General features: G+C 41.2%; 1 long non-coding RNA gene across 1 annotated transcript; it reads left to right on the top strand.

Moving 5' to 3' along the window:
• The first annotated feature begins 2,090 nt into the window (after window positions 1–2,090).
• LOC121052983 lies at window positions 2,091–6,197 on the top strand. Its single transcript, XR_005810456.1, has 3 exons — window positions 2,091–2,313; window positions 2,483–2,778; window positions 5,603–6,197. It is a non-coding gene; the product is annotated as an uncharacterized LOC121052983 (long non-coding RNA).
• Window positions 6,198–22,393: the final 16,196 nt, after the last annotated feature.

Below are 22,393 nucleotides of genomic sequence, written 5' to 3' on the forward strand. Positions count from 1 at the left end.
TTTCCACCTGCCCTAACAGCCAATGTATTATCCTGCCCTTCGTTAGTAGGAATGGTTGGGACTGACTGTGACTCTACTTCAGGGATGATATTTAGTTTAGGGTCAGGGTTTGGGTTGGGGTTGGGATTTGGAGGCTGAACTGGAGATGAAGTAGAGGTGTGATTGAGGTTGCTATATATTGAGGGGGTACTCAAGCTGCTAGAAGAAGATGCCATCTACACAAACATGAAAAAGCAAACAAAAAAAAACAACAACCAAGCTTCAACGTAAGCTCCAACTAGCTTTGTCCTTGCCTAGCAAAGAAATTAAGTAATGTTAGAAACCACAATTTCCACATCAAAAGTCTGTTAATGAACAAAAGTACCTTCTCAGATAAAGAAAAACAAATTAAAAATCAAGAAGAAGGCCAAAATCTTCTTATGGGATTAAGGAATGAGGACCCAACAGAACATACCTAAACATTCATGGTTTAATCCAGAAAAATGCTCTCCCCTCTGCCTTCTCTTTCACTCCTTCCTCAGCTTCTGCACCTTGCCGGAGTCATCGACCTTGTAGAACTGGAGGATGGTGAGCTTGATCTTCGAGTTTCTTTTGATCAAAATCGAGTAATTGACAATAAAAATTGAACAACAACATAGAATAGGGGTAGAGATTACCTTTCGGCGAAGGAAACAACACTTTTCCAGAATTAGGGTTTCGATGGTTTGGGGATTTTCAAACTACAAAGGTGAATCTGTCGAAATTGTTGAGAAATAACGTTGGGGATTTGGGATATGACCTATTGCAAGAGATTTGTCCATGGTTTTTATGATTTTAGGGGCTGGAATCTGGGATCGATGATTTTGGGAAGGGAGGCGGGGTTAGGTCCAGCAAAACGAAGAACTGAAGAAGTGAGAAATGAGGCTGGGGTCGAGTAAGTTATAGGGTATTAGACTATTAGGGTTTGTTGGTCTTTGTTTTAATTTTGAGAATAAGAACTAAGTGAGAAATAAATATAAAATTTGTAGTATATATATTGAGAGCAGCTTGTGCTCTGGTGGTTGGGAGCCGAGTCTCTATGGAAGAGGATGTGGGTTCGAACCCTGCCTCTTACACAATTTTATACGTATTTTTCTGTATGTATACATTATATTCGGTCGGTACGGTATACCGACGGTATGGTGTATGGCATACCGTAGCCGAGCCGAATGGAGCCAAACGGTAAACTCAACCTGCAGGCCGAGTTTTCGACCCAAATCGGTTCGGGACGGTTAGAAAATAGGCCGGTTCGGTTGCTTCGAAAATCGGCCCTAATTCCAGCACAAAGAAAACACCAAAAAAATCAAAACTCATATCAATTGAAAGCCAAAGTTCTGAAATCACCCAAAATAAAAACCTCACCTTGAACATCTTCCAATCAATCACTCGAATCCCAAGGTCGAGGACAAACAACACCCCTAAAACATCAAAACCCATATTAGTCCAAACCTAACCGCAACAAAAACCCCAATCAAAACGAATAAACATAGAACGCAGACTAACCTGTTCTCCCGCTCTCTCGATTCTGACAGTATAATATCTTCTATCGCCTTCCACTGCTCCAATCTCTTCTATTCTAGAACGCACGTCACCCTCAGACTAAACTAAAACGATCGCATAACAAGGGTGTATAATAATGGCAAACTTGTAATTGAGATAGTTAGCAAGGGCAAAACTGTCACTTCATTTCGGCTCGAATGAACGGTGCGACCAGCTTTATTAGCTTGTGAGAAACCACATGGGTTTGTCTTCCTACAGAAATGACATATAAAGCAGACAAGAAGAGGGCTACCACAGGTTTCAATCCATATACCAAACTATTTTGAAAGATAAGCCAGGGCAATGATAAGAGGTTGCAATCATCTGCTACATGCATGTGAAGCATGCAAGTGGTGAAGAAGGTACATGAAATGAGTTGTCGAATGAGGGTCACTAGCTTTTGAGAAATCATGAAATTACATGGTTCGTCTTGCCATTCTCGTAAGTTAGTATCCTCCCATCGTTTCCCATATTATACATACATCTAAAGCCGAAACACTGTTCCTATCACTATTCATTCAACTGTTCATTTAACAGTAAAATGGCGGTTTTGCTCTTGCTCTTTTCCTTCAATTACAGTCTGCCATCCTTCTACAATCTTCTCATTCAATTGCTGCCAGAACAATCCAGAGAGATTATGAACGATGGAGAGAGAGAGGGAGTGTGTGTGTTTCTTTGCTTTGCACGAAGAGATAAAGAGAGATCATCATCTCAGCAAGAGGTCGGTTGCTCTTTGTCACGAGAGTGATCGGAGAGGTACACAAGGAAAGAAGTGGGAAAGGGATTTGGGTTTTGATTACAGTCCCAAATTCCCAATTGTTGGGTTCTTTTTTTTTGTTTCTCTTTTGAACCTTGATTATGTTGTTTCAATTTTGAATTGTTCTCTTATTCTGATGTGGTATATGTATTGGATTCGGATTTGCAGGTTTGTAATTGGTGGTTTGTATCAAATCTCTTCTCAGCTTTCATCACCAACTCTAAAAACTTGGGTTCATCATCCGCAAGGTAATTAGTTGAGAGGATTCTGGGTGTTTTCTCATCTTTGGTTTTGGGTGACAAGCTATTTAGTTGTACCCCGGACACTCAGAGAGACAGAGAGGAGGCAAAGTTAAGAGAAAAGAACAGGAGAAGAAGACGATGGCGTTCATAGGCTATCAGTTTAGTTGTTTTTGTCCTTTCAACAACTTGGCCTTTGGAATCTTCAGTTGTTCAATTTGATCGGTTAGCCCGCCTCTCTTGCACCATTTACATTTACTGTTTCTGGGTTTTTGTTTGTGTTCATCAAAACTGATTATCATACTGGTTTTGATTTGACTAAAATGTTCATTTCTTTGTTGAAGTTTGAATGTTTGATCGGATTGATTGATGTTTGATCAGGTGGTTGTATAAGAGCTATTAATTTGAGAAAATGGGAGTGTGGGAAATGTGATAGTAAACAACTCTATGAATTTTGGTTTCGCTTTAAACTACTTTTGTTTTTATTCTTTGATACCCACCACATCAAGGGGAATTATTCCAACCTCTCAGCTACGCATGTTATGATGTTATCTTAATAATTGAAGGAAATCATAGATGTTCTTCCCTATGTTTGTGTGTGCAATATTTCATTGCAGATGAATTTGCGCCTTTAGGTTAGTGGATCACTAAAAGTGGATTTCATATGTAATGATTAAACTGGTTGGAATGGCACATATATGGTATGATTCATTAGATGTCTTATTAACTAGAGAAAATGAAGATTTAAAGGTGTGATCAATTCTGTGGAGGTGTAAATGTCATGATTTAGAAAAGAAGAGAGACCAGGAAATATTTTGTAATAGGACTACTAACATCTGAAGTAAATCTTTGAACACTTCTGTATTGAAGTAGTATAGTCTATGTGAAGTGAATCTAACACGTAATCTACTAAAAAGGTAGAAAAGTGGAATACTTAATGTGTTGCTATACATATAAAAAGGATATAAATCTTACCATTTTATGAGAGGGAACATTCGCATCCATGTTTACTTCTTGGGGTGAGTTCAGTTTTTTTTTTTTTTTTTCTCCTCATAATATTTTTGGTTTAGTTGGCTGTACCTTTCATTCTATCTGGGTTATTTCATTTAATAATATCATAGAGCTCTAGCTTTATTAAATCGTCAGTAAACTTATCTTATACTGCAGTTGGAGCCTTATACTTATAGTTTCGATCTGGTTATAATCCTGCATTTTTCAATCTTGATATTTACTTTTTTGAGTTCTTGGGTTGCTTTTTTTCAATCCCATTGTCAGGCCTACAAATAATACATTGTACTTTGTTGGATACATTAAAAGTTGAGGTTTACATAAGAAAATTAACCTGCCAATAATTTGCATTACAATACTTCTCTTCAATCATGTTAATGGTGTTGTTAGTTATCTACTTTCGCATGTCAACTGTAGGAAATGAAATCGTCTAAGGAAAATTCTTTTTGGAAGTTGAAGACTATCGTGGTGGTTAATGGTTGACAATCACTTAGATTTGTGTTTTTCAGTTCGATTTGTACTTCACAATTTTATGCATAGAAAGAAACAATAACAAGTTTTCTTATATTTTGCTATGAAATTTTATGTTTCTCTACTTATGGCTTTAGTTGCTATACTTTGTAGGTTCATATACTTATGAGATTCCTCTTATTTCTCATTGCACCTCTGTTTCTGCTAAATTTCAAGTCTCGCGGCAACGCGCGGGATGCTATTTCTAGTGTATGCTACTGATGAAACTCTGTCCAATATTGTAGAAACATGCCGTCCCAACACCCTATACAGAAAACACAACAGTGCGACTAGCTGAAGTAATATTTCTATCCAACAAATAAATGGCAGGCTCTAGACACAGAGTCCTGTCCAACATTGATAATTAATGCTGGTCACAAGTCACAACAAGAATTGGTGGTACTAAGATATGTAGTCATGCTATATTTCTTGAATGGGTGTATGGAGCCAGCCTAGCATTATGTTATTGTTTTATCTCTACAATCTATGGTCTCTAGTTTCAACAACCGGGGGAAGTATTGGTTTTGTTTGGTCAGTCTAGAATGTTCATTTTGATGGTCAAGCATGAGAGAAAATCAGACAGGTATTGATTTAAATATTTCAGAATCAGTAGGCAAGATGAGGAACATTGATTCTTTAATGATTAGAATGAACTCCATCTATTAGATTCTTTTGAAAGAATCACCTAATAACAAATGAAAACTATAATTCTATTTGTTTTGACTAATTGCTTATGGTCTGGTTATCTGGGGTTGCTGTGACCTCTGTTTACTGATTTGTTGTATTTGTCCTTTAACACAACCTGGGAACCAAGGTTTTTTTTGTCTTGTTTTGTTTTTGCTGATTTAAAGACTGAAAGGGAGGAACAGTTAATGGTGATTGTGATTATTCAAAAAAGAAATTAGTTCATTCAAAATGCTTTTGAGTTTGTTTTTGCGGAAGCTTGAGCAAATACTTAAATCTAAGAGGGAAGGAAACTAAATTTGGATCCGTATGTAGCTGTTTGGTTTTGCAATCTTTTTTATCCGAGATCACAAAATAACTTTCCTTTTAAGTTTTTAAATGCTTATATACAACAGACTGCCTTATTGAAGTATGGGGAACAAGTCCCGCATAGAAATAACTACGGTAGGATATGCTCTTCATTTTTCACTAATAATTGCTCTTTGCACACAACTGGTGTTGGTTTGTTATTCTTCATATTGATTCTCCTCATCCATTTGAATGTTCTTTTGTTTTACTTTTTGTTTTGTTTTGATTGTTTCTTCATCATCTACTGAACTGTTATTGATTACTCAATATTCCAAAAAAATTAGAACATATTTTTGAATCAGTCCCATCTTCTTTATGACAGGATGAGTTATTTTTTAACCATGTTATTATGCAGAGAGGCACTTCAGATAATCAGTGTTTAAGGGATTAATTAGTAGCTTTTTCAAGATCCTTTCGCGGTTTCTTGGTGAAATCCCACCAATCAGTGTAGTCAATTACTTCATAACATCGTTGCTTACTATAAACCAAATTTTCACAGTGTGGACACTTTGTATTTGACCCGGAGGGCGGCGTGATGGAGGAGTTGAGAAGCCTGAGGGCATATTGTGGAGTGCAATGGTTGCGGGGTCGTTTTCCATTGAGCAAAAAACAAGTATTGCACGTGGGTCCGTCGGCTAGACTTAATGAGAAGAAAGCAAAGGCCTGCAGATTCGGTTTCAATAGTCCACTCTGGACTTTCACAGTCAACGTGCAGAATGCCCAGAAGAATGCAAAGTCTTGTACTTGCAGCAGGTCTTGTCGGCTTTAATTAAACAATATTGCAAACAAGACTTGTGATTGTTAATTAAACAATGCAGCAGCTAGTAGACAAGTGGGCTAGTACTTTAATCAAACAAAGGTATGCGGCAATAATCTGATTTCCAGGGATTGTTTCGGACTTCGAGATTTCGGGATTTGGGAGTAACTTGACTTCAATGGTTTGTGATGCTCTACGGGATTCGGGTTTCAAAAGAGTACGGTGCAGGTTCAAAGAATTGAACCTGGCTTTGATACCAAGTAGAAAATAATAATTCAATACGTTTGGAATGCTTCAATAATATTCACCCCCAAGAATAGGGTTCATAAAGTGATACAAGAGTAATCCTAATAGGAAACGATCTCCTACCATTATACAGAGAGACAAAACCTATATGTACAAGGAAAGTAAATATTTACATAATATTCTACATAATTTGATGTCTTGGTTAATGTGAGATTACTAGCAACTAGGAGTTGGCCACTATATTGATGTACGTGTAAATTGACTACGGTATGAGTCCATTTTGAAATGTTGAAATTGTTGAAGGAAAATCGACTTAGTGTGCCTTATCAAACTAGGATTAGTTTCATGGTTGTAATAGGAGAGAAGGTTCTAGAATTCCTAGTCCTACTCGGATTAGTTTTCTTTGTAACATTAGAACATGTACTTTGTAATCCCTATATATAGGACTCCTATTCTCAATAATGAAGATACAATTCTCTCATCAATCTCTCTCAAAATATCTCATACTTAAACACGTTATCAGAACGAGCTCTAATCACAAAACAAAAACAAAAAAATTAGAAAATTTTCTTCATCACCGCTACACCTAGCGCGCGCTAGCCCAACCACCTGCTTCCCCTTGCAGCCCTTATGCACCTGTGTGCCGCCTACTGCCCCTGCAGCACAGCAAGACGCTAGTTACTGTGCAGATCAGCCTTCTTGAAATCCCCGAAACTTCTTGATAGGGACCTCAGATCAAAATACTTCCTTCATCAAAGTTGTTCATCTCTGTCTCTTCTATCTGACCTCCGAATTTCAGGCTTATCGGAGTTATTTTGAGACCTATACACCAATCGAAGTGAAAACTGTTCAAGAGGCAAATCTGCTCAGAATTTCAACAAAAATCCTTGAAAACCGTCGCTGCCACCTTCAAGCATCACTGCAGCAGCTCCTTGCCCATGCTAGCCTCATCTGCTTGCCTGCCCCGACAGCGCCTACATGCCCCTGGGCACGCATCCGTCGGCCAGCTCCTCGGCTTACCTCGGCCAGACTTGTATCGGCCACACAGTAGGGATTGAAAGATAGTTTGCAAACCCGACCCAGGATCGATAGCATGCCTGCAATCCTACACACCTGCATCAACACGCGCATGTATTGAGAATTTCAAGTTCCGAAATTCATGAGTAAGTTTTCACAAGTTGTTCCCGTTTTTGAAATTTAAATTTACTTTTCTTCGGGGACTTACAAAACCCTTCTTCTACATCCCACCTTTTTGTAACATGGGTTCGATTGGATAAAAGCGGAATCGTGGAGATTCACGCTACATACGAACTAAGTGCGTTCGTAGGCTACGGACTAAGAGCGTTCGTAAGCATAAAAATTTGACCATATAAACGTCATTGGTTTCAATCCAAATCCAAAAAATTTGGAAACTATCAACAAAGACAGTGGTTATAACTCTTTCTCACTAGGCGTACTCAAGAGTAATTGTGATATCTAGGAAAGGTTTGAACTGAGAGAACGGTTTTAAAAGTGAGCAACGCTCCACTAAAATCTCGCCTTACCTTACCTGGTCACAACCAAATTGGAATTATCAAACGGATTGAGTAACTACTACTTGTCTAAGCTTGATTATCCTTTTTGGATTAAATTTAGAAACTTTGACGTAATCATTGGCTTTCATTGAAATAAAGTGTCGATTTTGATTTGAACTTTATTCATTCAAGTATGTTTCCTGGAGAGCTAGAATGCCTAGTGGATAGTGCTACTACGCACACCATACTTTGAAATAGGCAGTTATTTCTTTAGATGACGCCTACTCGATCTTCAATGACTACGATGGTAGGGTCATCTAAATTAATTCATGGTCGAGGACCAGCTCAATTCTTGTTGCCACATGGCACAATCATTAATGTCACTGAAGCTCTCTATGCTCCTAGGGCTGAAAGAATCCTTTTGAGCTTCAAAGATATAAGAGCCAATGGTTTTCATGTGGAAACACATTGTGAGAATGGACAAGAGTTCCTTTGCATCACCTCTAATGACTACGGACATAAAAGAGTCTTAGAGAAACTTATGTGTCGTTCTAGTGGGTTGTATGCAACCACTATTTGAATAATTGAATCCAATCATATTATGAGAGATGATTTATGGGATTCCGACACATATAAGCTTTGGCATGACCGTTTGGGACACCCAGGTCGTGATATGATGTTCCGTATATTAAAGACTTCACACGGACATCCATTCTTCAGAACGAAGAGAAGTAAAAACCAAAAATTGATTTGAGAAGATGCACCTGCGCCTCACGGTGCCAAGACTGTGCAAGAGCGGCCACTTAGGGCCGGCACCGTCTACCCCCTACAGCAACAACATGGCTTTGACGCCATGGACCATTGTTTGACTCCTCCTTCTACTTCTAAAGTCAATTGTGACTTCATGGCTCAACCAAAATCCTCATTGGTTGTTTCTCAAGCCCATCATATGTTCTGCAAAGCCTGCACTTTAGCAAAACTAGGATCGAGACCATCCTATGCAAAGGACACTAAAGAAAATATACCATTCTTGCAGAGAATCCAAGGTGATATTTGCGGACCTATTCAACCACCATGCAGACCATTTAGATATTTTATGGTGTTGGTTGATGCATTGACACGCTGGTCACATGTCATGCTATTGTCCACAAGGAACGCTGCTTTTGCTAAACTCCTAGCCGAAATTATTAAGTTAAGGGCTCACCTCCCTGATCATTCTATTAAGTCTATAAGATTAGACAATGCTGGGGAGTTTACATCAAAAACTTTTGATGATTATTGCATGTCCATTGGGATTGAAGTTGAACACCCTATTTGTAACGACCCAAGCTGCACCTCACTAGCCTAAGCTCGTTACAGTGCCGCGAGTCTCTAAACTTAAACCGAATGCTCAATCTATATCCTAGAGAACTGCTAGGCACTGTAATGAGCTTAGGCTGGTGAGGTGCAGCTTAGGTCGTTACACTATTCCTCATGTTCACACCCAAAATGGTCTCGCAGAAGCCGCCATTAAATGACTACAAATGGTCGCTAAAGCATTGGTAATGCGCACCAATTTCATAATTTCTGCTTGGGGCTATGCAATATTGCATGCAGTTGTGCTTATTCGTCTGAGGCCTACTTCCACTCAACCCTTTTCTGAGTCCCAGATGGTGACTGGGTATGAGCCTGATGTCTCACATTTACGCATATTTGGGTGTGCAGTTTATGTGCCAACTGCGCCACCACAGCGCACCAAAATGGGTCCTCAAAGACGATTAGGCATTTATGTTGGATATGATTCTCCAACGATTGTCCGCTACTTAGAACCCTTGACAGGCGATCTCTTTACCGCTACATTTGCGGATTGTCACTTTATTGAGACAGTCTTCCCGTCGTTAGGGGGAGATAAGAACATAAATGTTCAACAGGAACGATAGGAATTGTCGTGGTCTGTCCCCACTCTGTCTCATCTTGATCCCCGAACCGCACAGTCCGAAATTGAAGTGCGGAGAATTTTCAATCTTCAGAACGTAGCAGAATCGATGCCTGATGCATTTTCTAATATCGCTAAAGTGACGAGATCACATATACCTGCTACAAACGTGCCTGCAAGGATTGATGTCCCTAAAATTAGAGGACATGACGCCATCTCAAGGGCAACTGATCATGGCGCCAACGTCCCCTCTCACAGTGATGGTGACATTGTGGCTAGGCCCATGGCTCCTGCTAGGAAGTGCGGGAGGCCTATAGGCCTGATGGATTCTCGCCCAAGAAAGAAAGCGAGTTTGGCACAAAATAATCCATTAATCATCGATGTAAATAATAGGATATTCTGGATTATGGTTATGTCCCAGAGACATCATTGGGGGATGCTCCAATGGCAGAACCAATTCCAGAGAGTAGAGAGATCTCCATGAATTACACTAGTGTACATGAGATGATGGATATAAATACTATGGCTATTGATGATGCATTTGCATATCATGTTGCAAAAGGAATCATAGAATATGATGATATCAAACCTCGCTCTGTCGAAGAATGTCAACGAAGAGCGGATTGGCCTAAATGGAAAGATGCGATCCAGGCTGAATTGGATTCACAAGCAACGAGACAGGTATTTGGGCCTATAACGCAGACACCCCCAAATTTAAAACCTGTTGGCCATAAATGGGTCTTTGTTAGAAAGCTTAATGAGAAAAATGAGGTGGTTAGATATAAAGCCCGCCTCATGGCGCAAGGTTTCTCACAACTCCCTGGAATCGACTACGAGGAGACGTATTCTCCCGTAATGGACGTTATAACGTTCTGCTACCTTGTCAGTTTGGTAGTTTCCAAAAAACTTGACATGCAGCTTATGGATGTGGTTACAGCATATCTCTATGGGGATCTAGATTCAGAGATATATATGAATGTCCCAGATAGACTTCAATTACCCAAGTCAAGTGGCTCTAAACCACGGAGCACGCTTTCAATAAGATTAAAACGCTCACTATATGGATTAAAACAATCCGGACAGATGTGGTATAACCGTCTAAGTGACTACTTGATTGGGAAGAGATATATTAATAATGAAATATGCCCATGCTTGTTCATTAAAAGTACAAGTTCCAAATTTGCAATCGTAGCATTTTATGTCGATGACATGAACCCAATTGGAACTCTAGATAAGCTAAAGGAAACTGTTAAATATTTGAAATCTGAATTTGAGATGAAAGATCTTGGGAAAACACGGGTTTGTCTCGGTTTAGAACTCGAGCACCTTAGTGATGGAATTTTGATCCATCAGTCCGCATATACTCAGAAATTCTAAGGTGCTTTAATGAAGATAAAACAAAGCCTATGAGTACTCCCATGATTGGTCGTAGTGTTGAGCCTGGAAAAGATCCGTTTCATCTAAAGGATGAGGACGAAGAATCATTAGAGGCCAAAGTGCCTTATTTAAGTGCAATAGGCGCATTATTGTACTTAGCTCAATGCACAAGACCAAGCATCTCCTTCGCAGTGAACTTGTTAGCTCGACATAGCTCTGCGCCAACACACCGCCATTGGATTGGTATAAAGACAATCTTTCGATACCTAAGAGGTATGATTGATATGGGCCTATTCTATCCCTACACAGAGAAAAGGAATGACGGAAGGATGAGATCGAACCAAATTGGCTCAAGAGCCATCGTCCAAAACGCCATGGCAGGCAACATTGCCGCCGCCACCACCAAGGGTGGCTGGCCTCACCCTCCTCCACTCCATCAAAACGACAATGATATTTTGATAGGTTTTACTGATGCAGGGTACCTCTCTGATCCTTACAAAGGTCTCTCCCAAACAGGTTATGTCTTTACCATGGCAAGCACTGCGATATCTTGGAGGTCTACAAAACAGACCTTTGTTGCTACTTCCTCAAATCTTGAAGAGATTATTGCTCTACATGAAGCCGTATGTGAATGTATATGGCTAAGGTTTGTAATTAGACATATTCAAGGAAGTTGTGATTTGAAGTCTACCACAGATGAACCTACATGCATTTATGAGGATAATGTAGCTTGTATTGAGCAAATGAAGTTAGGTTTCATCAAGGGCGACAACACCAAGCATATATCGCCTAAGTTCTTTTATAATCAGCAACAACAATCACTTCTATAAGATTGAAGTGAATCAAATTTGATCAGAGGATAATGTAGTGGACTTATTCACTAAGTCGTTACCTAAATCCACCTTCGAGAAACATGTGAAGAGCATCGGATTGAGAAAGTTATCCAAACTCCAATGATTGTAGCAATCAGGGGGAGATATCGACATCAGGGGGAGTTATGATGTCTACATGTTCGATCTCGAAGAGTGAAGGACGTGTTGTACTCTTTTTCTCCTCCTTGAGTGTGTTTTTGTCTTACAGGGTTTTGCACTCGAGTAAGGTTTTTAACGAGGCAACGGATGAAGCGGCACCACCAAGTTTAAGCGGCACAAGGGGGAGTGTTGAAGGAAAATCGACTTAGTGTGCCTTATCAAACTAGGATTAGTTTCATGGTTGTAATAGGAAAGAAGGTTCTAGAATTCCTAGTCCTACTCGGATTAGTTTTCCTTGTAACATTAGAACATGTACTTTGTAATCCCTACATATAGGGCTCCTATTCTCAATAATGAAGATACAATTCTCTCATCAATCTCTCTCAAAATATCTCATACTTAAACAGAAATTTATTTTTCTCTTCAGACGTAAAACATAGTATCTTAGAATTGAGTAGATATTAAAAGATGTAGAAAGATATCCTTTAATCAGCATAAGGATTAATTGCCATGTCCTTTTTAATTGAGGGTGCGTTTGCCTTTTGTGATTGTTATTCAACATATTACTTTTAATTTTGTTGATTTCTGTTTTTTTTTTCTCTCTCGTTTCCTAATCGGATTAGAATGTTTTAGCTGTCAAAACACTCACATGATTACACATACCAATACCAGTGATCTTTTGTTGTTATAACCATTGCAATTATTTCAGTTCACAAGAGCGACTACTGTGATAGAATTTTAGTTGAATATTCTATTAACTAATCTATTCAAATTTCCTAGAAGTTGATGTTAGTTTTAGTTTGTACCGGCTAAAAGTTCACTTTAACTCTGTATCCCACCAAGGCCAATGAAGGGAACATAACTGGAAGCATTTTATTTTAGGGTTTAAACAAATCGAAAGGCTTGGTACAACTGATTTTCCTGTAGTAGAAATATGTTCATTGACTGTGCAAAGAAGTTTTATGCTTAAGAGATACTGGTAAAAATAGATAATAAAACTGAAGTCTACTATCTGATGCGAAATTGAAGGCATTATTACACTTTGTGTTTGCTACCGCTGTCTCAGTTAAAATATCTTCTGTATCATTTCACTTCAGCAGCTCATAGAACAGCAGCAAGGCCAAGTCATTGTTTTCATGGTTTGGCAGGTTACTCGATAGGTTTATGTAAGTATGTTACGCTTTGCTTGGATTTTGTAGGTATGTTACGCTTTGCTTGGATTTTGTAGGGGCCTTAGAACTTATGGTTGCAAGAGCAAGGATGTACACCAGGTTAAGTGGGGGAGCCCCTAGGCATCACCGAGGGCGTAGTTGCAACTTGAAAAACGAATTTTTTTTTGGTGACCCAAGATTAATCCCCAGGAATCTGGAGTGTCCTTCCAAACTATGAATTAAACTGCTTCTACATGACCCAAGAATCAGTTTCAAAATTGGTCATGGTTGAATGACTAACCTAGTTTGTTCAATGTGAACCCATAAGACCCGATTGTGTAAGCATTAAAGTTCACTCTTTACCCATTTGGCACTTAAACCCTTTTGTTATCATCTCCTGGGTTTCGCTATAGAGCCCACCTCAAGTTTCGTCAGTTCCTCACATTCACTTCAAGTACTCTGTTTTCAGTACTCTGCTTTCATGTACTTCCCTTGTTTTACTAAAATGGCTAAATTTCTAAGCATTTTCACAATGAGAAACTTGCTTGTGCTGTCTCTGGCGCTCAATCTGAACTTGAGTATGAGGGTATTTGTTGATGGTGATGTAGATACCTCTCACTATACATGGATAGTTTGCTACCTCACCAAGCATAAACAACACCCTCATGGGATCCAACCGCTACTTACATCTTGTAGCCCTATGTTCAAGTTACGCTATAGTATCCGAAAACGGCAAAATGTCGCCAGGAAGCCACCTTTCTGGCCTTGCCAACATGCCCTCACAACTAGGCTTTTTAGACTAGAAATGGTGGTTGCTTGTCCCACATCGAAAACCATGTAAAGGAGAAGCATTCCTTCACCTATAAAAGGAATGCCTCCTCCCACAACTCAAGACATCCCATTACATCTCTTGTAATCCTCTTGGGCTGCAAGGCCCAACACACATAGTTAAGCTTTCAAGTGGAAGTAGTCTCCTGTTAAGGCGGAAGACGAACCACTATACTTCTCGTGTATTTCTCTCTCTCTCTCTCTCTCTCTCTCTCTCTCTCTCTCTCTCTCTCTAAAGCTAACTAGAGACCCCTTGGATCTCTAACGTTAACATTGGTGCTTGAAGGAGGACAAACCGATACAATGGCTCCGTCACTTACCATGCTTTAAGTCAGCTTAACGAGCTCAAAATTCTCTCTTTCCCTGAGTCATCAAAATTGGTCCGCTCACTGAGCACCCAATTTCTTTGATTATCACTCACTGTTTTCAAAATCATCATCAGCTCCCAGTGGCTACCTTTAGTTACATCAAGTATCCCATCTTTGGCGATAGACACAAAAATCCAAAACTACTTGCCAAACCCATCTTAGCGTTAAAACAAAAAGCAAAATTTTGCATCAAGTTCAACTTGGGCTCATTGCTTTCAAAATTCCAGGTCAAGATGAGGTCCCCCGCCAACTTAAAGGGCGTTCAACTCCGGTCAATGCCAGTCAAAGCCAAGTCAATGCCAACTAAAGGCTGGTCAAGGCCAACGTTGGCAAACCAAAAAAAAAAAAAAACATGGGGTGCCAAGCTACTCTTAACACCCACAAGTCTCCTTTGGGAACCCTGCTTTCTTCTTTCAATCGATCATCAGCGAAGCCAACTCTGCTGAGCACCATGCTCCGCTCCGCCGGACAACCCGCTAGCCAACTCCGCTGAGCACCATGCTCCGCTCCGCCGGACAACCTGCTAGCCAACTTCGCCAAGCACTATGCTCCGCTCCGTCGGACAACCCACTGGCGCCTCCGCCAAGCATCCTCCGTTGGACTTCACCGCTGGGTGACCTCCGCTGGTGGTCTCCGCTGAGCAGTTTATTCGCTGAACGCAACTTCCAACCAGCCAGCGACTTCGCTCCGCCAGCCCCGCATAGCTTCCGCTAGCGACCAGCAGCTAGCCCACACAACCCAACCAGTGTCTCCGCTCAGCCCAGCTCTGGTGAGACTTCTGCCAGCTACTTGCCACCGCTAGCTGCCATCAGCGGCAAAGCAATCTCCAGTTTCCGAGGGTAACCGCTAGCTGAAATTTGCGGCAAAGCAGGTTCCAGCTTCCGAGCTTCACCGCTAGCTTCCACAGGCGGCACCGCTAGCTTCCACCTGGTTTGCTTCAGCTAGCTTTTGCATCCTCCGCCCGCTAGCCTCCACCGATGGCCAACACTTTCAGCTCTTGCTTCGAACGCCTGGTTTCTCCATCAATTCCAGGCCACTTACAGCAGAGGGGCCAACAAGATAAGTCCTCTAAATCTTCTTTTATTTGCACGACACGTGCCTACCGCTTGCCCATGATCAAAGCAGACCTCACCAGAGACATGGCTACAATTCAATATCTTGCATACCCTTGTCTTCTGTGCGCACGTGTAGTACACTTATATATGCCTTGATATATTTAATTATTATCATGCATGCATATATTTGTTAGCAAATAACTTGGTGCACCCTTATAACCACACACATGTATACTCTATTTTACCTGAAACTTTGAAGCACTGGCATGTGTCGTTATCACATCATCACATGCTAACTTTTCTACATGTTATTGCTAGCTTAGGTGTGCGTCATATAATATAGCAAGCATTTGATACATGTTATCTAAATATGTATGTGGAACATGTTGGCATCTCATACTTAATTGCTTATTTCAAATAGGTTTAAAGCACTGCTTCAATCATTATCAGTAGCTTTCTACTAGACTCCACATCTATTGTCATTTACAATTGACAAGAATCACAAATTGCTTTTTCTTTACACAACTTATGATCAACATGATACCTGTGCTAGCTTTCTAGCACCTGTGTACTCGTCCATGCTTTAAGACAATGGCACTTCATGTCTTCTACTCACTGCCATTGCTATCCATTAAATACATTTTACAAGCATTTAACACTATTACAAAATCATATGCTAAATCACTTATCTTGTTAAGGAGGCATACCGAACATTTCTTCGATCAATGAAGCATTGGTCATCTATTACAGTACACTCACCAAAAAGCGATGGAACGTCATGCTTGGACAACTCCAACGTGATTTGGGTACCTATGCCAATTTCAACCCCAACTCACTCCAAATCGGCATAAGATAAGTCACTATATCTTATCTCTTACGCTCTTGCAATTAGAGCTATTGTCATGCCATGCTTTCACCACTCCTAAGCATGCCTACAATATATCACACTTGATATGCATTTACATGTCTTCATGATCTCTAAGCATATTTACAATAATGCATAAATATTATTAGCAACTTTACTACAAGTACATGCTACACACATACATGCTTAAATTCCTTTTCATGTGACATGCATCTAGAAGCTTGTGACACTTACGACTTAATTAAATATGCCCGGATAAATGACTTGCTCGGGTTGCGACTCGCTTGGGTATCGAGTATGGCCACGACTTGTGCTTGGGCCATGCCCCGCATACTCGCACAGCGCCTACACACTCAACTACACCCAACTTGCTCGATCATGTCCAACATGCTTTACTTAAGCCCCAAGTTCACAAACGCTTCATACTATGTCACCGGGACTACTCCCACAATTTTCTTTGGACACCCATTACACTTGCCACTATCTATTGTGTGTGTTATATGGCCGTAAGATCCACATATAAAAATACCAATATTTTACATGTTCATACACATTAATGGAATATTGAATTCTTCTACCATTTGTCGCTTGTAACAAATCGAATTCTTTTCACGTTCCATTAATACGTGCGGTAACCAATACAACAAAGCATTCTACATATGCGCATTTTTTGTCTCATTGTGCAAGTTAGACCGCGTCCCTTCTTGCTTAAGGAGTTCGGGGACTTGTAGGGGCTAGGCACCTCTCGGACATTGTTTATGCTTGAAGACTTCATGATTATAACTCCCCAACCAAGAAGCTCCTCTTACTCGGGGACTTCGGGGACTTGTAAATACCTCTCACTATACATGGATAGTTTGCTACCTCACCAAGCATAAACAACACCCTCATGGGATCCAAACACTACTTGCATCTTGTAGCCTTATATTCAAGTTACGCTACGGTATCCGAAAGCAGCAAATACGTCACCGGGAAGCCACCTTCCCGGCCTTGCCAACATGCCCTCACAACTAGGCTTTTTGGTCTAGAAATGGTGGTTGCTTGTCCCACATCGAAAACCATGTAAAGGAGAAGCATTCCTTCACCTATAAAAGGAATGCCTCCTCCCACAACTCAAGACATCCCATTACATCTCTTGTAATCCTCTTGGGCCGCAAGGCCCAACACACATAGTTAAGCTTTCAAGTGGACGTAGTCTCCCGCTAATGCGGAAGACGAACCACTATACTTCTCGTGTGTGTGTGTCTCTCTCTCTTTCTCTAAAGCTAACTAGAGACCCCTCAGATCTCTAACGTTAACATGTAAGAAACAGGGCATCTTCTTTGTGGAGAAGAGATGTCTATCAATGGCTGCAGAAAAGGAACATAATGCAACCCAGAGGACCCTTCTATCTGTTTCTTCTTCGTCTGGTCAAGAAGGCAGGGAAACAGTCATCAACCTGTACCAGTGAGTACATTCAATTCAATACTCTCTTTCTTTCTCTCTCCTTTTCAATTGTGCATAATCAATTTTCACCATTGACGTTTCTTCAAGTTTCATTTACCATCTTGTCAGTCTCGGCCAGCCTGTGTATATTGTCATTTCCATTGTCTTCGAGTTTTTGCGCACTCCAAATTTGAAGTTCTACTCTTTGCACTGTTCTTGCTTGAGATTTTCCATGGTGCAACTTAGAGTTGGGCAATGGTGTTAATAAACAAAGCTTCAGAATTTGAGCTCCCCCAGATGCATGTTTTTGTGGGTAAACAAAGTGAACCCAGACCCTTGGTGCATGTTAGCACAAGGCATAAACTACGCCTTAGACGTACTTAAGCGTGTGGCCTTTTATTTTAGAAATGTATAACACCTAGTCGTTGATTTCTTGATGGAACGGTGCTTTACCTCAATGTCTCCATGCATTTTCAGAATCTCAATTTGCTGTCCGACACAACCCTGAGAAACTCCGATGGTTTTATGATAAGAGTGGAAGATACACATTGCATTCAGGACTTCAGGGTGTAGAGTGTCTTTGCAGTAGAGATACACAGTGTTTGGCTCCAAAACCAGTATGGGTGCAAACTGTCTCTTTTGAGCGTGTGCGCAGGCGTGCCAGCACCGTGGGGTGCAGTCGTCGGAGAATCCCTTGACCTAACTTCTTCTCGAGTGCTGTGGACGGGGAGAGCACCAACCTCGTCACAGGATTCTTTTCTTGCCTTTTGGAAAAGGAATTTTTGCCTTACTGGTAAGGGCTTTGGTTGTGATCTCTTCTAGACACCGAATCGATACTCAACGTTGTAGGTTGAGCGGAGCAATCATTGGGAAGTTTTGAGAAAGCTTGGGTTTTGCTAAAGCATAACTTTAGCTTCGCTGGGTTGCGAGGGTGTTACCCTTGCTTCGCCGGTTTGCAACTAGGTTGCAGGTATGTTTGCTCCGAAGAGGCTTTGATAATCTGTATGATTAGTTGATTTGAGATTTGTTCTTAATTCGTCCTTGAAACCTAGTATTTATATCTAGGGTTTCGACTGTTTCTTGCCATAGAAGGATTATTGAATGAAGTTTCCTATTCAATCTCCACTACTTGATTCCAATAAGGGCTCGTTTTCCTTATGGATCTCGGAATGGGTGAAGCTGTAACCCAAACCCAAGTAGGCTTATTTTTAGGCCGCAGGTATCGGCCCACTATGCTAAATCCACTAACGGATCTTGCCAAAACTACTTTTGGGCTTAAACATTGCCCCCAGGCCCCGAAATCAAGCCTGTGAAAATGTAACTGATTGAAGGGGGCTAAAATGACACGTCTTACTGACCGAAACGAGGTCATTAATGAGGGTTGCGTCCATTCGCTTTGCAAAACGTCTTTTCATCGCATCGTTTCCCTCACAAAATCTCTTATTTAAATCCCGCAGCCATTTCAACCCTGTCACATCAGAAACTCTTTTAGTCTCCTAAACCCTGAAACCCTCTTATTCCTAACACCTTCCTCAAAAACCCAGAAATGGCTTCCCTAAAGAAAATAGTCATTGATCAAGAGGAGGAACTCAATGACAAAACCGCCCACACTTGGGGAACCAGTATCGGTGCCCGCTGTCACATCCACACTATTATCCAAAGACCTCTGCTTCTCAGGCTCCCAAATCATCACGTCGGACTGGGTCCGGCGCAGCGAGATTCCATCCCCGCCAACGCTATTTCCCTCTACGGCCTACCCATTCGTCGACCCATTCCGGTCCTCCAAAGGACCCCAGGAGATTTCAGCAGTTGGGGTGCGCAAAAACATCGAGCAAAAATAGGGCACTAGCCATTCTCGATCAGCGCAGCAGATCTTTCCTGGTATCGCTAAGCGCGAGCGCGAGATCTGGCTTGCTGGAACGTGGCAGGTATTACCCATACTACTGATTTATGCTTTCGCCTCTCGCGGGGTGGCAATCGCTCACCACTCGCCGCTTTTCTCTGCTTTTGGAATACTGCCACCAACACCTTCGATTTTCGATTTGGCCAAATGAACATCACCTTGCTGGATATCCTCACCATTACTGGATTACCCATTGATGGCGAGCCCTATCTGCATGGCCAATTCGACTCCGTCACCTTTACTTCAACCATGGCCCAAACCGGTCGCAGCGCTCACAGCAGTTCCTACCCGCGGTGGCAGGCCTATTACCTCAAAGAGCATAATGCGACTGGTGGAATTGCTTTTGTGGTGTACTGGCTCTGCAAGTTCATCTTCTGCACCTCTGCCAACAAACCCACGGTCCTTGGACTTTTCTGGCAACGGCCCTCTGTAACAGCCGCCGCGTAGGACTCAGACAACCAGTGTTGGGTGCCCTCTACCGCACTCTATACCAGGCCACCATGCATCCTTTTGAGACTAGCATTTCTGGCCCTTTTTGGATCCTCGATTTATGGATTCAAACTTATTTTCCATATTTTTGCTGCGACGATATTTCACTGCTTCCACCGGATGATCAACTCTTGGGTCAATGGCTTAGCCACGAGGAAAGGTACACATCCCCTCCTTATTCTAAGTGCTTCACATATCTGTACCTTCTCCACGAAATGCCATACTACGACCTAGTGCTTGGTAGAAGATTCCCACCTCCACTTGAAAATGGGTTCCTTCCCGGGGCTCCTGACTATAGTGATCGCGCGCGCTTGGCTTTTCGCCATGCAATCTCCTGTTCAAACATTAGACTTGGGGCTGATGAACTTAGTTACTAGCTTTACGCGCCCAACCATTTTGCTTGCCAATTTAGCCTTATCCAATTAGTGTCATTCCCCCTCTATGATGCCTGGAACTACAACACTTCTTGGCGCAGAATTGGCCCCACTACTGGGCCTCCACCAGCACAAAGCATGCTTGCACTGGTTGATCTCCCTGACTGGGCCAATGACATCGTTTTTGTGGATGGGAATGCTGAAGGATACGAGCGATGGTGGTCAGAAGTCTCTGTCAACTGCTAGGGACAAAGGGATGACAAACTCTTCGCGACCATCTTTGAAGAACTGAGATATCCCTACGATGCTGATACTGAGTTGCTTGCTCGCTTTCCTGAAGATGAGGCACGACCCCCGCCACATGAACCGGCTCCGAGACCTGCTAGAACTCCGCGCCCGTTCTAGATTGGGATTATAATTCGCGAGCCCCCCCCCCAAGAGGTAATTGCCTTAGATTATTCTACGTTCTCTCTCACCGCGTTCTCTTTTAATTCAAACTTTGTTGCACCAGGGAAGTGTGCCACCTTCTAGCAGTCACGCAGTTAATGCTTCTCCGGCCATTGGACAAGCCGCGAAGCAGAAAGCAATAGTGACAGTTCCGCAATTTGATTTGAGCATTTTTCATTCGCCTATCGCATAACAATCAACACGGTCATCAAAGATGGGAAGTATTTAGGTCCCGGTTTATCGTACCTCGGGGATTACGAGCTAGCTAAGAATCCTATGGTTCTAGGTCACCGAAAATCACTTGCACAAACAAATAAAAATAGAAAAAAAATGCTAAACAAGGCACCACCCTCATTCAAGCATAACTTTGCATCACACAAAGTCACATAGACGACCTTGCACCAAACAAGGCCTAGATAGGGCCGTGAAACACACAAAAGTGCTTGTAATGCTCACGCCCACATGGATTTACAAATGAATGGTAGTGGGAAAGTCACAATGTTTTTTTTTTTCATAAATGATAAATAAACTAACAAACTATGACATAAAAATAAGATAGATAGAAGGATGGGATGCATCGCATCAAGGGTCACCATGGAAATTCAAGGTTCTCCACACAAATCTAAGATCACATGGAATGATGATGATTAATTCAAATGATGCTTCAAATGTTTTGTCGGATTTCCATTTAGCATTAAGAGGTCGAAAGAAAGCTAAATTGATTGTCATAAAATAGTAGTCAAACCCTAGGCAAAAACAAGAAGAAGAAAGAATACTTAGTTTTTGGCTACCCTATACCAGTCTCAACCTTATGCCTTGTTAGGGTCATAAGTGCTCAAAACTAAATGCTTTAGGTTTCGATAATCGATTGTAACACATTTAGCAATCATCACCACAAATAATAAGGTCGAAAAGAGTACTTGTGATAACATTTACCCTACCCAACAATTTCGAATACTATTCCGACAATCAAGGGTAATAATACTCAAAATTGGGTGACTGGAGAACCACAATCTAAGAAATCCAAATGGAAATAGAGATATGCGATGGGCAAATTCCACCATACTCATGCCATAATCTAAATTGAAATATAAATTTCCCAATTTAATATTCCAATTCCAACACACCAAACATAGATTAAGGAGGGGAAAACCTAAACCATACATCTAGAGTGAAGAAATTAAAGCAAGAGTACACAAATCATATGAATAAACATCAATTTTATTAATTGCTCAACAAAACCATACAAAACTAAACTTGGGTTTCAAAACCCTAAAACCATGAGAGGTCACACACAAGTATATATCAATACACATCAAACAACACCATAAGCAAGAAATAAGAGAGAGAAAGAAGAGGGAAAGAGAGGAGAAATCCATGAAAGTTAAGGCAAAGCTTGACACTAGCTATTGCCATAACTTCATGGCTTCTCTTGCTACCCTTATGAAGCCATGGTGTAGAGATGGTGGCCTAGATACCGGAAATGTGTGTGCCTCCTCCATGTGCAAGCTTACATGTGAAGAATGGGGGATGAAGAAGAGAATAAGAGGTGAGAAGGGAGAGAAATCCCAAATTCGGCCAAAAGGCCTAGGATGAAGAAAAATG

Source organism: Rosa chinensis, chromosome 4 (genome assembly GCF_002994745.2).
Source record: "Rosa chinensis cultivar Old Blush chromosome 4, RchiOBHm-V2, whole genome shotgun sequence".
Classification (NCBI taxonomy): Eukaryota; Viridiplantae; Streptophyta; class Magnoliopsida; order Rosales; family Rosaceae; genus Rosa; species Rosa chinensis.